The 18,062-nt window shown below is 38.8% G+C and overlaps 1 protein-coding gene across 15 annotated transcripts in view; it reads left to right on the top strand.

The window, feature by feature from the left end:
• Positions 1-18,062, top strand: part of KCNN2 (potassium calcium-activated channel subfamily N member 2) — a 459,477-nt gene that overhangs the window by 224,364 nt on the left and 217,051 nt on the right. The window lies entirely within an intron of this gene.

Genomic DNA, 18,062 nt, shown 5'->3' with positions numbered 1-18,062 from the left:
CATAAGAGACATTTCCAGTACTTGGATGGAAATGTCAGCTGATAATATGAAAAGGTAGAGTGCACAGGGCACATCTCGGTAAGTTTGATAAAAATGGCATTCAGGAGATGGCTCTTAATTGGGTCCTGTAAGTGATGTAATGAAGTCTATGGACCCTGAAGGAATGCAGGCAAGAGTCTGTGAAATGCACAAGCAGGATTCAGAGTGAGCCATCTATGGCCTAATTTTGGGAGCCACGTTGGTGTCACTGAGTTGTTTCTACTGCCTGACTCTGAGCCTCATACTAATTGAAAGGAATTTAATATTTCTCTCCAGCCATTCATAGACCATTCATTGCCCACCCATCGTGCTGAGTAGATTGTGCCTCCATAGCCAGCAGGCTGACTCTGGTGTTTTAAGAACATATCTAGGACACATGGTATTTAGGATGCTGATATGGTTTGATTGGCAAGCTATATTTATACCAATATATTAAAAACAGAATATTTTCATAGAAATATGAATTTGTGATATTTCCAAATGGAAAACTCCTCTAATACCAGGTTCTGGTAATGCAATACATTGCAGCCTGGTAACAGTCATCTGGAGCTGAGTATCATGCACCCTTTGTAAAGGGGTGCAAGTGTTTTCCAGTTGGCCACAGGCCTTTTGCCAGTGCTGAGTTTTGTTGCCAATTGCAGTTACAACCAGCCTGCTTCTTCCATTGTTACTGCCTGCATAGCCTTTCTAAACATTTAATTTCATAATCTTTATCTAGACTAATGGAAAGTTACCGGTTTAATCAAAGATGCAGAGGCTTTCAAAGTAGTGCTTGGTTTGAATCCTTCTATGCTGTCTATTAAATGTGTGTTCCTAAACTTCTCTGAGTTTCAGTTTACTTATTTGTGAAATGAGAGTAGTAATATCTTCTTTGTGAAGTTGTTTTAAGGATCAAGAAAATACACAGTATGGTCTCTGTCACAAAGCAGTACTAAATAAATGCTAGTTATTATTGTTCTTATTTGGTTCTTTCCAAATGCTGTTCAATAGAATAAATGACTTCATTAAGTCTTTTCTTTGATTACATTTAATAAGTTCTTCACTTCAAAATAAAAGAACTATGTACTAGATGTGGCCACACGTGCATTCCACCTGAACTGTTAGATTTTGTATCTTCTCATGATTACATTGTGCTTGGTTGGTTGCTTTGTTTTTATTTTCCTCAGAAAGTATAGACTCTTTTAATTCTTCTTGACCCTGAGTACATTTTTATATTTAACTGGTATTGTAATATAGTTTGTGATTCATATAGTTTTTCTGTTTTTTTTTCTGGGTTTCTTTGTTTTTTTGTTTTTTTTGAGACAGGATCTCTCTCTGTCAGCAGGCTGGAGTGCCGTGGCATAATCTCAGTTCACTGCAACCTCCATCTCCCAGATTCAAGCAATTCTCCTGCCTCAGCCTCCTGAATAGCTGAGATTATAGGCATGCCCCACCACACCCGGCTAATTTTATATTTTTAGTAGGGACGGGGTTTTACCATGTTGGCCAGGCTTGTCTTGAGCTCCTGACCTCAAGTGATTCACCTAACTCAGCCTCCTAAAGTGCTGGGATTACAGGCATTAGCCACTGTGCCTGGCGTAGTTTTTCTGTTTCTTCTGTAATTTTGAAATGTTTTTCTATTAACATTTATATCTTCTGCCCTATCTACTTAAAGTTATCCAACAAATGTAACAGAAATCAATATAATTAAAATATATTAAAGTGATGTAATGTAATGCAGAGAAATAGATATGAGGAGACTCCTCAGATGAGATAGAACCTTGAAATGACAGTTTCCTTCTGCATTTTTCCACAGCTGGGTCAATAGGGAACTTCACTGGGAGAGGGAATACCTACCACATTCCAGAAACTGAGATGGGTGGTTTTGCATTTGCACAGATATGTTCCCTCCCTGTTTTCTCTCTCAACAGTAAATGTTATTATATAAGATGGAGTTTGCAATGGAGGGGAAAGGGCAATGAGGCCCTTAGTTTTACTCCATTTGAGAATTTCTTTTCTATTTAGCTAACAGAGGAGAGCAGAACTAAACAGTGAACATCAGTAGTTTATGGAAATAAGAATCCTAGGAAGTCCCCCTCCCCCAGTTTTCTCTGTTTTTATAATAACTTGATAGCCAGGACAAGCACATTCTGAGAAAGTGGTGTTTTCGTGGTACTCTATGTAGCATGTGTGTGAGAGAGAAAGAGAGAGAAAGGGTGACAAGATGACACATGTAGATGGCCACACAAGGAGAGACGAGAACTGAAAAGAGAAGTGGCAGTCAGGGCTGTCACTCTTGCTGATATTTCCCTGACCCACCCCACCACTTCAACAAGCAGCTTTGCTGTCACACCCATCTCTTTTATAAGCATGCTCTTTCCCCTGACTTGTTAAAACTGCTTTCATTCAAAGAGCTCTGCTTTGCTTCTCTTCAGGGGGTAGTACCTCTTGAACAGCCTTTCTGTACATCTAAAGTTGTCAAAAAGATCTTTTCCATTTTTGCTCTTAATAGAGGTTTCTTTTTTTTTTTTTCCTGCCCTGTGCAAAGCCTGATGACTGTCTTTTCATTCCATTTGGAATGCTGCGGCAGTGGACTTAGGTGTTTCTCCTAGTGCCTTCAACCCCTAAATAAAATAGAACTAGAATTAATAATCTGAAAGGAGAGGAGGCTGTCTGATGTAAATGCATGTCAGATGGAAGAAGCAGAGTACCTGAGGTTCACAGTGAGACTGGAATTTAGCTTTCTACCTGGGTAGACAGAAGTGGGGAAAAGTAAAACAGGTGCGTGAAAATCTTTTATCTGGACTCAAATGAAGTTCCCAGAAGTAAATACTAACAATGCTATTTTCCTCATTTGTTAGGAAACTTTTGGAAATGATACCTTAAGGAAGTAGGAGGATGTAAGAGCAGTCTGGCTGTTGCTCCATTGAGTGCCAGAGTTGACTGGGCTGATCTGACTGGTTAGGCGGTGTCCCCTTCCTCCCTCACCACTCCACGTTCATCTCTCCTGAAGCCCTGTGCTTGGTTGAAGAGGATGACCTTGTCCCTAGTCCAGGATATATGAGTAGCTGCGTTCCCCTGCTAGAACCTGCAAATAAGCTCTCAAGGACAGGAGAATATCTTATTTTCATTTTTGTCTCTTCTCATTCTATCTGTTCCATTTCTACATTTTTTGCACCATAGGCTTTTTACAGATTATAAATCTTTTGTAATTATTTTTCAGAAAGAGTTTCATGGTTGTATTAGATTGTTAGATGTATATTAAATCTTTATTGACTCCTTGCGATGCAATTAATCTGTGACTCTTGTTTGCATTCTGCATTAAGGACCTTTATTTCATAGACAAATGCATGCCAAGTATACTTTATCAACATAATCGTTAAGGGAGGACTAAATTTGCTCAGCAAGAGAAGCTTGATAGCACACATATTTTTTACTTAAAACAGCTTATAGACCTTTTGTTCTAAGAGTCACTGACAAAAAAAATTTTATCTGATAAAATTATTTCATAAAGAAATAATACCTTGGAAATACATTGCCATGTTTTGCTATAGACTATTTAAAAGAAGTCTGTATTAATGAAAAACAATATGAAAATATAGAAAATACAAAAATATACTCAGCATTTCTCTCTATTCTTTTTTTAAATAAGCAAAGGTATTATAAAGACCTTTAAATGTTTCTACACGAAGAGGAAAAAATCTTCCAAATTTCAATATCTGAATCCTGTATATACACAGATTAGAAATGTTTATTTTACTTATCTTGAGATTGTAGAGAGCAGATATCAGCTTCTCTGAAGTGACAAATAGTTTTTATTTCTTTAAAGATGATATTCAGCCAGATACATTTAAAATACACCCAAGTATAGGTCATCTAATTTCTGCAGAAAGGTCTTCAAAAACTCTTTGGTAGTGCAGAATGGTTGAGCTGAAGCAGTTCCCACTATCTGCAGAATAGGACTTATAAAAAAGTTATCACAGTAAATATTTCAGAAAATAAGTAATCCCAATAAGTATATTTTAGCTTATAGTGTGCTTTTCTGTATTTTAATAGAGCATTTGGATTAGCCTTTTCTTTATCATATTTGTTCCTTAGAACAATTTTTCTCTTATAAAAATATTGCCTATGCTTATTTTTATATTTGTTAATCTCCTGAAGCTGTGACTTTAAAACAAACAAATAAATGTTTAAATTAAACCTGTTTATTTACTTAAAGAAAAATGATTGGTAATGTTTCCAATTAACTCTAAGAAGCTTATACATAATTACATTGAAAGAACTAAGGCTTGTCTTTAACAAAAAGAAAATCTTAAGTAATCTGATTGGTTTATAAAGTTGGATTTCTGATAAGTCAATAAGAACTCATTGGCCTCATCATTGTTTGATGCCCACAAAAATGGAATGGGTGTATTGAGAGGTACTGAGTTCATAGTCTGTAAAGGCATAGGTATTTATGCAGAGGAAAGATGACTGCTTGATGAAAATTATGTAGAGGGTATGGGCTGGGCACGGTGGCTCACGCCTGTATTCCCAGCACTTTGGGAGGCCAAGGCGGGTGGATCATGAGGTCAAGAGATCGAGACCATCCTGGTCAACATGGTGCAACCCCATCTCTACTAAAAAATACAAAAAAAAATTAGCTGGGCATGGTGATGCACTCCTGTAGTCCCAGCTACTTGGGAAGCTGAGGCAGGAGAATTGCTTGAACCCAGGAGGCGGAGGTTGCGATCAGCCGAGATCGTGCCATTGCACTCCAGCCTGGGTAACAACAGCGAAACTCCATCTCAAAAAAAAAAAAAAAAATGTAGAGGGTGTTCATTTAATTGTTCAGTTACTATTTTTGATCATTTAATATGTATAAGTTACTGAGAAAGGCACATGGGTATATAAAGAGAAAAATGCTAGGTGTCTTTCCTCAAGGAGTTTATTATTCGGGAAAGAGAGACATATGTGAACAAAATCTTACAAGTACAATGCAGTGTTGTATTAGAGATATATGTCAGTATATACAAGGTACAGTAGCAACAAACTTAGCTGAAGGAGATAGGGTTTGGGGAAAGTCATTTGAGTCTTAGCAGAAAGAATAGGATTTTTTTCCAGATGGATGAGGTGCTAAGGAGGGCATTTTAATTAAGATTGCAATGTAAAGAGAGCATGGTGTATTCTGGGAAGTGTAAAGATCTTGCTAGGCCTTAGCAAAGGATATAGAGAGGTAGAGATGAGAGAGAAACACATGATGAGAGATGAAAGAGCCTGGGAGGTAGGCAGGAACCAGATAAGGCAGGCCTTGTATGCTGTTATAAGGATTTTGGATTTTATCTTGTAGACAGAGAGGAACAATTGTATACAAGGATCAGATTTTGATTATGAAATGGTGGCCACAATAGTAGGAGAGGGGTTGCAGAAGGGTGAGTTGGAGGCAGTTTGGAGTAATTTTAACAGCCAGGTCATTGATGATAGAGGCATAAATTGGAGCATTTGCAGGCCATGGGAATACATACAATTTAGGAGGTAGAAAAATCAGGTCTTAAGGTAGCCACTTCCTCTATGATTCAACAGTTGTTCGAAGTTTTTTTTTTTTAATTTTTATCAATTTATGGGAGTACAAGTACAGTTTTGTTACATGGATATATTCCCTAGTGGTGAAGTCTGGGTTTTTGGCATAAATGTCACCTGTATAGTATATACTGTACCCTAATTTCTCATCTCTCTTCCCCCAACTCTCCCACCTTTCTGAGTCTCCAGTGTCTATTACTTCACACTCTTATGTCCATGGGTACACATTATTTAGCTTCCACTTACAAGAGGAATGTGCAGTATTTGGGTTTCTGTTTCTGAGTTATTTCACTTAAGATAATGGTCTCTACTTCATCCATGTTGCTGCAAAAGATGTGACTTCATTATTTTTCATGGCTGAGTAAACATACATACCACATTTTCTTTATCCAGTCACCTATTGATGGATACGTAGATTGTCTTGGCTATTATGAATAGTGCTACAATAAACATATGAGTGCAACTATCTTTTTGGTATAATGATTACTTTTCCTTTGTGTGGATATCCAGTAGTGGAATTGCTGGATTGAATGGTAGCTCTCTTTTTGGTTCTTTGAGAAATATCCATACTGTTGTCCATAGATGTTGTACTAATTTACATTTCCATCAGCATCGAATGTGTTTCCCATTTGCTGCCTTCTTGTCAACATCTTTTATTTTTTGACTTTGTAGTAATAGCCTTTCTGACTGGTATAGGACAGTATTTCATTGTGGTTTTAATTGCATTTCTTGAGGAATAGTGATGTGGGGCATTTTTTTCATATGCATTTTTTACCATTTGTATATCTTCTTTGAAAATTGTCTGTTCATATCCTTTGCCCACTTATTAATGAGATTATTTGTTTGTTTTTCTTTTTGAGTTGTTTTACTTCTTTGGAGATTCTGGATGTTAGTCCTCTGTCAAATGCATATTCTCACCCATTTCCTATGTCATTTGTTCCCTCTGTTGATTATTTCTTTTGCTGTACAGAAGCTTTAGTTTAATTAAATTCCATTTGTCTATTTTTCTTTTTGTTGAATTTGCTTTAGAGGTCTTAATCATGCATTTTTTTCCTAGGTCAATGTCCCAAAGAGATTTTCCTAGGTTTTCTTCTAGGGTTTTACTAGTTTCAGGTCTTATATTTAAATCGAATCCATCTTGAGTTAATTTTTGTATATGGTGAGGTAGAGGTCCATTTGCATTCTTCTGCATATAACTATCCAATATTCCCAGCACTATTTATTGAATAGGGTGTCCTTTCACTAGTGTATATTTTTGTCAATTTTGTCAAAGTTCAGTTAGCTACAGGTATTTGGCTTTATTTCTGGGTTCTCTATTCTGCTCCACTGAGCTATGTGTCTACTTTTATACCAAGACCATGATGTTTTGGTTACTATACCCTGCAGTATAATTTGAAGTCAGGTAATATGATGCCTCCAGCTTTGTTCTTTTTCTTAGGATTACTTCGGCTATTTGGGCCCTTTTTTGGTTTCATAAGAATTTTAGAATTTTATTTTATTCTGTGAAAAAAGAAGTTGGTATTTTGATAGGAATTGCATTGAATTTTAGATTATTTTGGGAAGTATGGTCATTCTAAATATATTGATTCTTCTAATTCATGAGTGTGGGATGTTTTCCTATTTGTTTGTGTTATCTATTATTTCTTTCATCAGTGTTTTGTAGTTTTCCTTGTAGAGATCTTTTGCTTCATTGGATAAATGTATTCCAAGACATTTTATTTTATTTTATTGTAGCTATTGTAAATGGGGTTAACTTCTTGACTTTGGTCTCAGTTTGATTGTTATGGGTGTATTGAAATGGAACTCATTTTTGTACCTGGATTTGATATCCTGAAACTTTACTGAATTCATTTATCAAATCTAGAAGTTTTTTAGAGGAGTCTTGAGGGTTTTCTAGATACAAGGTATATCATCAGCAGAGATAATTTGACTTATTTTCCAATTTGGATGTCTTTTATTTCTTTCTCTTGTCTGGTTGCTCTGGCTAGAACTTCTAGTACTATGTTGAATAGGAGTGGTGAGAGTGGGATCCTTGTTTTATTTCTATTCTTACAGGAAATGCTTTCAACTTTTCTCCATTCAGTATGGTGTTGGTTGTGGGTTTGTCATATATGGTTTTTATTATTTTGAGTTATGTTTCTTTAATCCCTAGTTGTTGAGGATTTTCTTAATCATGAAAAGAAGCTAAATTTTATCAAATGCTTTTTCCGCATGTGTTGAGATGAATTGTATGGTTTTTGTTTTTTATTCTGTTTATGTGATGAATCACATTTGCTGATTTGCATATGTTGAACCATCTTTGCATCTGTAGAATAAAACTCACTTGGTCATATTGTATTAGCTTTTTTTTTTTAACTGATTAGGTTTGCTAGTATTTTGTTGAGGATTTGTACAGCTATGTTCTTCAGTGATATTGGTCAGTAGTTTTCTACTTTTTTTTTTTTTTTTTTTTTTTTTGAGACGGAGTTTTGCTCTTGTTACCCAGGCTGGAGTGCAATGGCGCGATCTCGGCTCACTGCAACCTCCGCCTCCTGGGTTCAGGCAATTCTCCTGCCTCAGCCTCCTGAGTAGCTGGGATTACAGGCACGCGCCACCATGCCCAGCTAATTTTTTGTATTTTTAGTAGAGACGGGGTTTCACCATGTTGACCAGGATGGTCTGATATCTTGACCTCGTGATCCACCCGCCTCAGCCTCCCAAAGTGCTGGGATTACAGGCTTGAGCCACCGCGCCCAGCCAGTTTTCTACTTTTTAGTGTGTCCTTACCTGGCTCTGGAATTAGGGTGACATTGGCTTCTAGAGTGAGTTAGGAAGGATTCTATCCTCTTCAATTTGGAGAAACAATTTCAGTAGGATTGGTACCAGTTCTTTGCATATCTGGCAGAATTTGGCTATGAATCCAACTGGTTCTGGGCTTTTTTGTTGTTGGGAGATGTTTTTACTGATTCAATCTCACTACTCATTGTTGGTTTGTAAGATTTTTATTTCTTTCTGGTTCAATCTTGGGAGGTTGTGTTTTTCCAGAATTTTTACATTTCTTCTAGGTTTTTTGGTTTGTGAGCATATACATGTGTAATAGTATTGAACTCCATGGCCTGATTGGGCAGGAATGTGATCCATTTCCCTGTCATGCCCTCAACTTGATGATTGGGACACTCAAATCAGTTAGACACTTTCTCTAGGCTGCAATGTAGCCGACAGTTGTAAAAGACATAGGTGACTCACTTCCCCAAAATCTCTCCTGTGCAGCACCTCCTCCCTCAGCCTAAAACACAGCTTTTCAGCTTTTCTGCTCTCTACTGCAGGAACACCAATGCTCCATGTGGAGGGTGGGGGGGGGGGTCTCACTTTTTATGGCAGCCAGCCTGGTGGGCACACCACCAGTGGGGCTGCAGCTGCTCCTTAAAGCATTAGAAAAGCCATCCTGCAGCATACTGGCGCCAATTTCCTGTGGTAGCCACCATAGTTGCGTCTGCAGCTGTCAGGGGGTGGGGCCGGGGCCTGGCACAGAAGCCAATTGGCTGCTGTGATGGAACTATTTCCTTCCTTGCAGAGATGAGTACAGTGCATTTGTCTCAGCTAGAAGAGATGCAACCACTCGGAGCCCACAAGCAGGGAGCACTCGGGCAAGGAAAGCACATGCTTTGGTTTCCTTTCTCCCAACAGGAGCTCCCTTGGAAGCTCTTCCTTCCCTTAGGAGCATCACTCACCGAGGGCTGGACCGCTCAGAACCATCAGCTCCCTTGGGTTCTGCCAGCCCTGTACAGTTCCCATAGCCTGAGTAGGCATTGATGAATGTCTGCAGGGGAGCTGGTGATGTGGAGACACAAGGGCTGAGCAGGACACAGGACTTTGATGGCTTTGCCTCAGTAGGGTGTCCTGCCACTGCCACGGCCACTCGGGTCCAGGGGGAGTGTGGGTGATCTGGCAGGAGTTGGTGGTCTGCTGTACTGCCCTCAAGAAGTTCTCAAATTGCTGTTCACACCGGTGTTTGAGTTCTGACAGTTCAGATACTGGTGAACTGATGTAGGGGTGAGGGAAGCCAAAACACTCCCATCTACCCTTCTGATGAAGTAACAAGTCCCTCAGGGTTTCTAGCCAGTCTCTACCATCCTGTTGTCTCCTTCTTCTGCTGTGCCCCAGCTTCTTCCTTGAGGTCTTCACTGGGTTCCAGCAGTCTCTCCTTGATAGGCTATTCCACTTACGATTTTTCACTATAACTTTGGTTCTTTCTTCTGATGAGAATTGGCATCTCTCATCAGCCATCTTAAATCCTTTGACACTCAGGGTTTTAGAATGCCATTATTGTTTCCTCGTTTTCCCTCCTAGCCCTCATCTGATTCATCAGTGAGTCTTTTCTGTTCTACCTCAAAAATTATCTTTATGCCATCTCCACTTCTACCACCGTACTCCAAGATAACATGGTCTTTTGTTTAAACTATGCAATAGCTCCTGACTGTCCTTTCTTCTGCTCTAGTCCCTCAATCATTCATTCTTTGTACAGCAGCTGGAGTGATCTTTCTGAAAAGTAAATCAGACCATATCATTCCCCTGCTTATATTAATAACTTCACATTGCATTTAGAATTAAATATCAGTGCCATTCCCTGGCCTATAAAGCAGTCTTTGCTTTCCTCTGTGACCTCATCTTTAAATTGCTGTACACCTCATTGGATATATCTCATTTCTTTTGTCTGGAATATTTTTCCCTCCAGATTTTTTTTATAGCTTTACCTCTTCTTATCAATCAGGTGTAAGTCAGTATCTATAGTTACTTGTTTGTGTGAATGTAAATTTATACATGTAAACATATATTGTCTTTCCTCACTGTTGTGTAAAAACTTTGAGAGCAAAGATCTCGAATATCTTGCCTTCTGCTGTATCTCTGTACCTGGCACAGTGCCTGGAACATAATACAATATGAATAAATACTTTTTAGAATGAATGAATAAATAGAAGAAAAGAACTCTGTTGTGGTTCCTTCAGCTCTTTTTTTCTAGGAACAATTTGGGGGTATCCCTTTCCATTCCTTGTCCAGTTTGCCTTTGTCTTATAGCCTGAAGTCTTCCTTTATAGCTAGGTGTTCTATTAGGTGCAGGTGGCTTTCATTTGCAAATATAAAATGGGCAGTGCTCCCACCTATCCGTGTTTAGAATGTCTGGAGTTAGGCAAGTCAGAAGTCTGCTCTAAGTATTACCAGGTGAGATTGAGGAGCAGAAGGAAGGGGAAAAAAGATATTTTTATCTTTAAGAACATGTGGCATAAGTCTATAACTACTACAGTTCCCTGGACCATTGAGTTTTCCAGTGTGGTTATATTATTTGTGATTTATTTTTAGACACTTCCATATAAACGTGATAAATATATACTATGTAAATTAATAACACACTCTCGGGTGTTTTGTTAACATTTGAAGTTCCCACTCAAAAATCCACCCTCCAGAGATTTCTAGGAAAATGATTCCAGTATCACTAATTAGCAGCAGAGAAGTAAGTACATTTTCACTGGTGAAATAGGTAGTGTCATGACATTCAGCTGGTTAGAAAGATTGCACAGGCATCTATGCCCTTTCCTGATGAGTGCAATGACTTTGAGTTTCTGTCCTTCCTGGAGCAACTCATCCAGCAAACCCACAGCCCAACATAGCACCCCAGTGAAGACTTCAACTTTGCCCTATTCCTACTGCCTCCTCACCCTCAGGCACAGGATTCAGTGAGAAGGAAGGCTGATTTGCCATCACAATATTTTTTACTTGCTTCCAAGTGAACCTTTCACACAAAGTGCTAATCGGTGTCCAAAAAAGCAGAGGCCCAGAACATTACCATGCTGAAGGGAACAGGATATATTACATTTTTGTAACTGCCATCTAAGAAATGTTTGTACCTACAGGTAGAATTTTCTCTGAGAATTGTTTTCTCTACAGTATACTATTAATCATGAGGTTGTGGGGTGAGCAGGCAGATAACTCCACCTATGTATTGTCAAAGGCTGTTTACATCTACAAAAGAATCTGATCATTGTACATGGAAAACTGACTTGGGTTAGTTCATAGAAAGTTCTCAGCTCTCTCATAGCATCCAGAGACTGGTAGGCCAAGGCTGGTCAGCTTTCAGTCAGGTCCCATTTGGCAGGGCAGTTACCAATCCAGAGAGCCAGGGAGAGCTGGGCACCTGGTGCTGATCGTCTTGGCTGGTCAGTAACAAACTGAACAGGGAGACTAGTTCAAAACAAGTGGAGTGTACTCTGTTATATATTGAAATCCTCAGGGTGACATGGCCTTTATTGAAAGAAATCTGAGAGTAGGGCTTTAGCTATATATACCCCAAACCTAAAGAAACTCATGTGTCAACTTATATTTCTTAGCATCAACAACTTGCTTGTGCCGATCTATATTTTCCAATTTGGCTTTGTTCCTATGCTTATCTAGTTTTCCTGAACCAGCCTTTTCTTACTGCAGCAATTTAAAAAGTTATCTTTCAATAAAGCAACCTTCTTCCATTAATGGCTTAACTTGTTTTTTTCATAGTTGATCCTGAAAAAAGTACACCTTTTAGTAGCCTCAGATTCTGAAAAGAAAGAATTCTATCTACAGACCAGCAATTTAGCAAATTAATGTTTTGGTTCATTACAGCAAATCACAGTTAAAATACAAGAAGTTATATGACTTCTAAAGTTTGTGTAAGCCTTATCAACCTTTTTCAAGAGAGTCAATTAAGCAGAGTAGACGTGAATGTGGGTTCCTGGGCCAGATTGCTTGGGAGTGAATTCTGGCTCTGGTTTTGGCTAACTGAATGATATTGGGAAATTTATTCAGCTGTGTGGCAATTACCTTCCCTGTAAAAGTGCAATAGTAGCAGTAACTACTTCATAGGATAATTTTAAATTAAATTCTTTATGGCATGAGAAGTGCTTAGAATAGCAGCTGAAATTTATGTTTTTAAAATTTCACTGTGGCCAATGTTTTCATGGTCATACTTAATCATACCTTCAGTAGATAGGACGCTTGTTGAGATGGAAAGTGTGCCTGGATTCTCTTTGCTACTTAGCTATAAACCAGCTCTATGACCTGGAAAAAATATGACTTGACCTTCCTGGGCTTCAGTCCTCTTATTTATCAAAAGAGGGATTGGCCTAGATAATATCTAAGTGTCCCTATAATACTGAAATGCTATGATCCTATGATATCATTCCCCAGTTGTGAGTTTAGAGAAAATACTTAAAAAGGGAATTTCAAAAAGACCCAATAAAAATAAATGAAAGGAAGAGATTGCATTTAAATTTCTCCTGACTTTGAATCAGGACAGATGGATCCAGGCCTGGCTGCTTACCATCCTTCTTAACCCACTCCACCTTTCACTTTTTTCCTTTTTGGTTCAACGTGGCTCTTGGTGAGCATGTTGAGAGTAGGATGAAAAAGGAAAAAAAAAGTTCTGATTGAAAACAAGCAGTTTAGAGATGGGTTGGATGTGTGTATGTGGTGGGGGTGCATGTAGTCACTATCTCAAGAAACCTGACAGACATTCCATGTTGAGAGAAGTTACACAAAGTGAAGCCAGTGGTCTCATCTAAAAGGAGACCAACTCCTGCACATTATAAGATTTGAACTTAGAAAGTTGTTATTTATATTCTTGTTTATTTCAAAATATGCACCACATGCTAGATAAGTAGGTAGACTTATCCCATGTATGCTGAGGAGCTCTCTCTCCTTGCCACCCTATGGATTGGATTGACCCCTTCAACCTGAGTTCTTCCCTTTGCTTCTTTTGAAGCTGGCTCTTGTTGAGTAACCAAAATGATCTGAAAGTAAGCCTCTCTGTCTCCCAACAATATAACTCTATTTCTGGTTTAAAAACTTTTTTTTATAAAATACAGAAAATTTGGCCGGGTGCAGTGGCTCATGCCTGTAATATCAGCACTTTGGGAGGCCGAGGTGGGTGGATCACGAGGTCAAGAGATCGAGACCATCCTGGTCAACATGGTGAAACCCCGTCTCTGCTAAAAATACAAAAATTAGCTGGGCATGGTGGCGTGTGCCTGTAATCCCAGCTACTGAGGAGGCTGAAGCAGGAGAATTGCCTGAACCCACGAGGCGGAGGTTGCAGTGAGCCAAGATTGCACCATTGCACTCCAGCCTGGGTAACAAGAGCGAAACTCCATCTCAAAAAGAAAAAAATACAGAAAATTCATTCTTTCATCTTTATCTTATATGAAAAATCCTCGCTTTTCTAAAGAGTGATTCCATTAGCTATATTATTAAGTGATCAAATACTAAAACAACCAACTTGACTAACCACCTTATAAACTGTACACTCACCCCTGCCTCTCATAGAGGAGTTTGAAAATTTAGGGAGTTCCTCTTTGGCAAAGAGGCTGTTGTCCAAATAGCACATGATGTGCCCAGCTCCAGGCAGGATGCTTATTAAGATATTCTCATTCACCCTGAGGTGACCCAAAGGCAAACACGGCTCTTTGAGCTTCTACTTTCACAAGGGCATGGCGAGACCATTCCCTGCCACCCAGCTGTGTAGTGCAGTTTAATGAGGAAATGGATGTGAACCTGATTTATAGACTAGGAAACATACTTCCAATTAGATGATTAAGTTTCTAGCTAAAAATGGCTTAAAGATTGATTCTATCTTGTAGTTGGAAACAGTTCATGATCCCCCCAGGAGTTTCCAGTTTTCTCATCCTTTTCATCATTTGTATGACTCTATGCATGTTCTTCATACATAAGATGTGATCATTAACAAAACTCATTCTGGTACCCTTTCTGTATATGAATTATAATCTGTACTTTTTATTATCACCTTTTATATTCCATAATTTTAATATTTCCTAGCTTCCTTTCATGGCATTCTGTTTGTACAAGTGGAAAAATCAGGTAAATTATAGAAATCAACTAGTCTCTTTATATAAAACAGAAAATCATGAAATACAAATTAAAAATATGCAATGCTTTTGTCATAACACTACAAAGTATTCAATAACAGCAAGATAGAAAACAGAAAGGTCACTTCTTTCCTACTGAGAGAGCACAGAGGAAACCCCTCTCATGGTGTTGAGTTGTCTGTCTCCCTCATGGTCATAGCGCTCCTGCTAAAACCAGAAAGATGACTCTAGGTGATGATTTTAAAACATTAAAGATTTTAAGAGCTGCCATTTACAAAGAGTTGGCATTCTAAGCAAACTGTAAAGAACCCTGTAGGCCTTGAATTAGGAGTTGAGCTAATTTGTTGCTGGTAGTCTTACCATGCTTGAATCCTCACGATTGCCCTCTCACCCCCGGGGCAGCATGCCACCAGAGACTCCCATCTGCTGCTTTGCTCTGTAGGTTATGTGACCTTGCCTCCCAGTCCCAGGAAGTTTGCTGTCTTCCTGATGACAAAAGGTTCAGGTGCCCTCAGGGACATAGGTATGGAAGGTAAATACCACCTGTTGCCTAAAAACCGAACTCAACATATGAGTTCTTTAATTGTGTCTACCATTTTTTTGTTGTTGTTGTTATGTTATATGAGAAACACAACAGGACTAAGTGACTTTTAAATAGAGATTGCAGAGAGCTTGATAGCGATAAAGCACTTTCTCAGGCATCCTCTCCTTTAACTCTTACAACATCTCAGTGAGACAGTACTATTTTTACAATGAGCAAATTGAGATTCAGGGTAAGTAACTTTTCTATATCCCCAAACTAACCAATTATTTGTACATATATTCAGAAAACTGACCTCTTCTTCACCACTCTAAAAATTGTCATATTGTAGAAAATCCTGTTATAAAATTAACCAATTTTATACATGTTATATTAGGGTTCTCCAGAGAAACCATCAAGAGGAGAGGTGTGTGTGTATGTGTGTGTCTGTGTGTGTGTGTGTGTGTGTGCGCGCACACACCTACATAAAGAGATTTATTATAAGAAATTGACTTATGTGATTATGGAGCCTGAGAAGTCCCAAAAGCTTATATCAATAAGCTGAAGCCCAGGGAAACTGATAGTGTAAGTTCTCATCTGGAAGCTGACAGACTCAAGACCCAAGAATACCCAATGTTTCAGTCTGAATCAAAAAGCCGAGAAGACCAGTGGCCCAGCTCAACAGTCATGCAGGAGGAGTTCCTTCTTACTCAGCCTCTACTCTTTGGTCTTTATTGGATGAGGCCCACCCACATAAGGTAGGGTAATCTACTTTGCTCCAACCATGGCTCCAGATGCTAATCTGATCACAAGTCACCTATACAGATACAACCAGAATAATGTTTGACCAAATATCTGGGCACCCCATGACCCAGTCATATTGACATATAAAATTAACCATCACATATCTTATATGGTCTTAGTCAGGGAACACTGGTATTTGTTGACTACTCACCCTGTGTTCCCTGCTAGGCACTGGAAAAGATTTAAACAAAACAAACCTTATTGTATTTGCTCTGAGGGGATTGGAGAAGACAGGGCTGATCTCACTCACCATCAAGAGCCTCTATAGTGTCACTGTCCATTAGGAACAGTGGGCAGTCTGCATATGCAAACCACATACATAATTTTAGTAGCCACATTTAAAAAGGTAAAATTTAATAGTATATTTTGTTTAACCTAGTATGCCAAAATATCATGACAACATGTAACCTTCACAACATGAAAATTATTAATGGGATACTTTACATTCTATTTTGTTTTGTGTCAAGTCTTTGATCGGTGTACATTTTTTAGCTACAACACATCTCAGTTCAGGCCAGTTACATTTCAGGTGCTCAGCAGCCACCTCTGACTAATGGCTGCTGTAATGAACAGTGAAGCCACAAGTGCCTGTTGTATAATGCTCTATCTTATGTGTCTTATTCTGGTGTGGATTTTAGACTGAAGTAAGTTACTGAGGGCTTAGGGGAAGGAGTAACTGTTTGGAGGAATTGATATAACACTGGGAAAGTCTGAGTGTCATTAGACTTTGTCAGGACAAGCTGCTTAAGAAAATCAGACCTAGATGATGGGTAGTTATTCTCCATCTACAAATCGCTGGGACTGCATTGTTAGAAGGTTATCTGTTCTCTCTGGACCAGAATGGGCTGGTTCTTGGGCAACCCTGCTCCTAGCTATCACTTCTTGCCCTGCATTACTCATTGCTGCTTCTCTCCCAGACCACAGTTACTGTTCCATGCCACAAGAAGAAGTCCTGGGACTGGGAGTGGGGAGGCTGGTCTACAAAAGATTGAGCCAAAGCACACTTTATAGGAGTTTCTTCTGTTGCAAACCATTTGAGGGTAGTATACTCTCACATCACAGGGTTTAGCTAATGTTCCCATCAAAAGTACATCATATTATGTATTCTGCTCACAGTTCCCACCAGCATCTTGTTTTCAGTAAAGCTTTGCAGTTTTTCCTGAGATGTCTTATACATCCCCACACTGTATTCATAAGATGATGTGTCTCTTAGTCTCATCTGGGTTACTGATATTAAAATGCTTCATGAACACTCTTTCCCTCTTTCTTTCTCTCAGGAAAAACTGCAAGCATCTCTGGATCTATTTGCTACCCACCCCATTCTTCATTGCCTGTGAGTCTCCTTTGGCTCGCAGAGCTGCCCTTTATGCCTTGCTGGGGGAATTTTTGGAGTATCAGTTTGAAGGTGGGCAACATTACTGATATTATATATCAAGGGGCAAATAATTTCAACTCTCAGGAGGACAGAGCCAGAGAAAGGTAGTGGCTGACCCCTGAATTTTGAGATAAAATATATTTAGAATCTAGTCTTTATTTTTCTATAGTGATATTTCGCTTAGAACAGAATTTTGCTTAATGAGGCAGAGAATAACTTCTGTCTTGTTTTATTTTTCAGCCCCCTCTGTCCTGTTAAATAAAAAGTATTTTATTTTTCCAGAGGAAGATATAATATTTCCTGAATAGTGGACTTTTCCCTGGAAGAAGAAAAAGAATTTCATACCCTATTAATATGTACAATACAGTCAGACTTAATTATCTAAATTGTAGTTATTTCGGGCATTTGTTTCTAGATACAGAAACTTTGAGTCAGACTTCTAGTTAAATTATTTCCTCTGGATGAGGGAAACCAGTGTTTCTTTTTCTCTCCTCAGATGCTTTTATGGCCATTGTTCCTTTCTGGGAGAAAACTATGTCCTTTGCTGGGAGCTCCGTCTCTGTGCCAAAACCCCTTAAATGCCGCTTCCTTCTGATCCCACCTTTAGCACTTTCCACTTGATGCTTCATTTGCTTCCCAGGTTGCACACAGGGCATACTGTGTGCACACTCCCTAAAGTTCATGCATCCTGGCAAACCATGTAATCTAAATTAGAGGACAACACAAAGAGCTGATGAATAGAGAGAAGTGTCTGGTCCAATATACCAGCTCATTTATCATACATCAGCTTGCCTTTCTACCTTCATCTTCCTCATCTCAGCCACCAGCCTTTAATATTAACACACATTTTTATGATTATTATTCTTTCAACACAAAATTTCTAAAATTGGGTTCAAGT

This window comes from Callithrix jacchus, chromosome 2 (assembly GCF_049354715.1).
Source record: "Callithrix jacchus isolate 240 chromosome 2, calJac240_pri, whole genome shotgun sequence".
In the NCBI taxonomy this organism is placed as follows: Eukaryota; Metazoa; Chordata; class Mammalia; order Primates; family Cebidae; genus Callithrix; species Callithrix jacchus.
The sequence above is the reverse complement of the archived record's forward strand: the minus strand, read 5'-3'. Positions and strand labels throughout refer to the sequence as shown.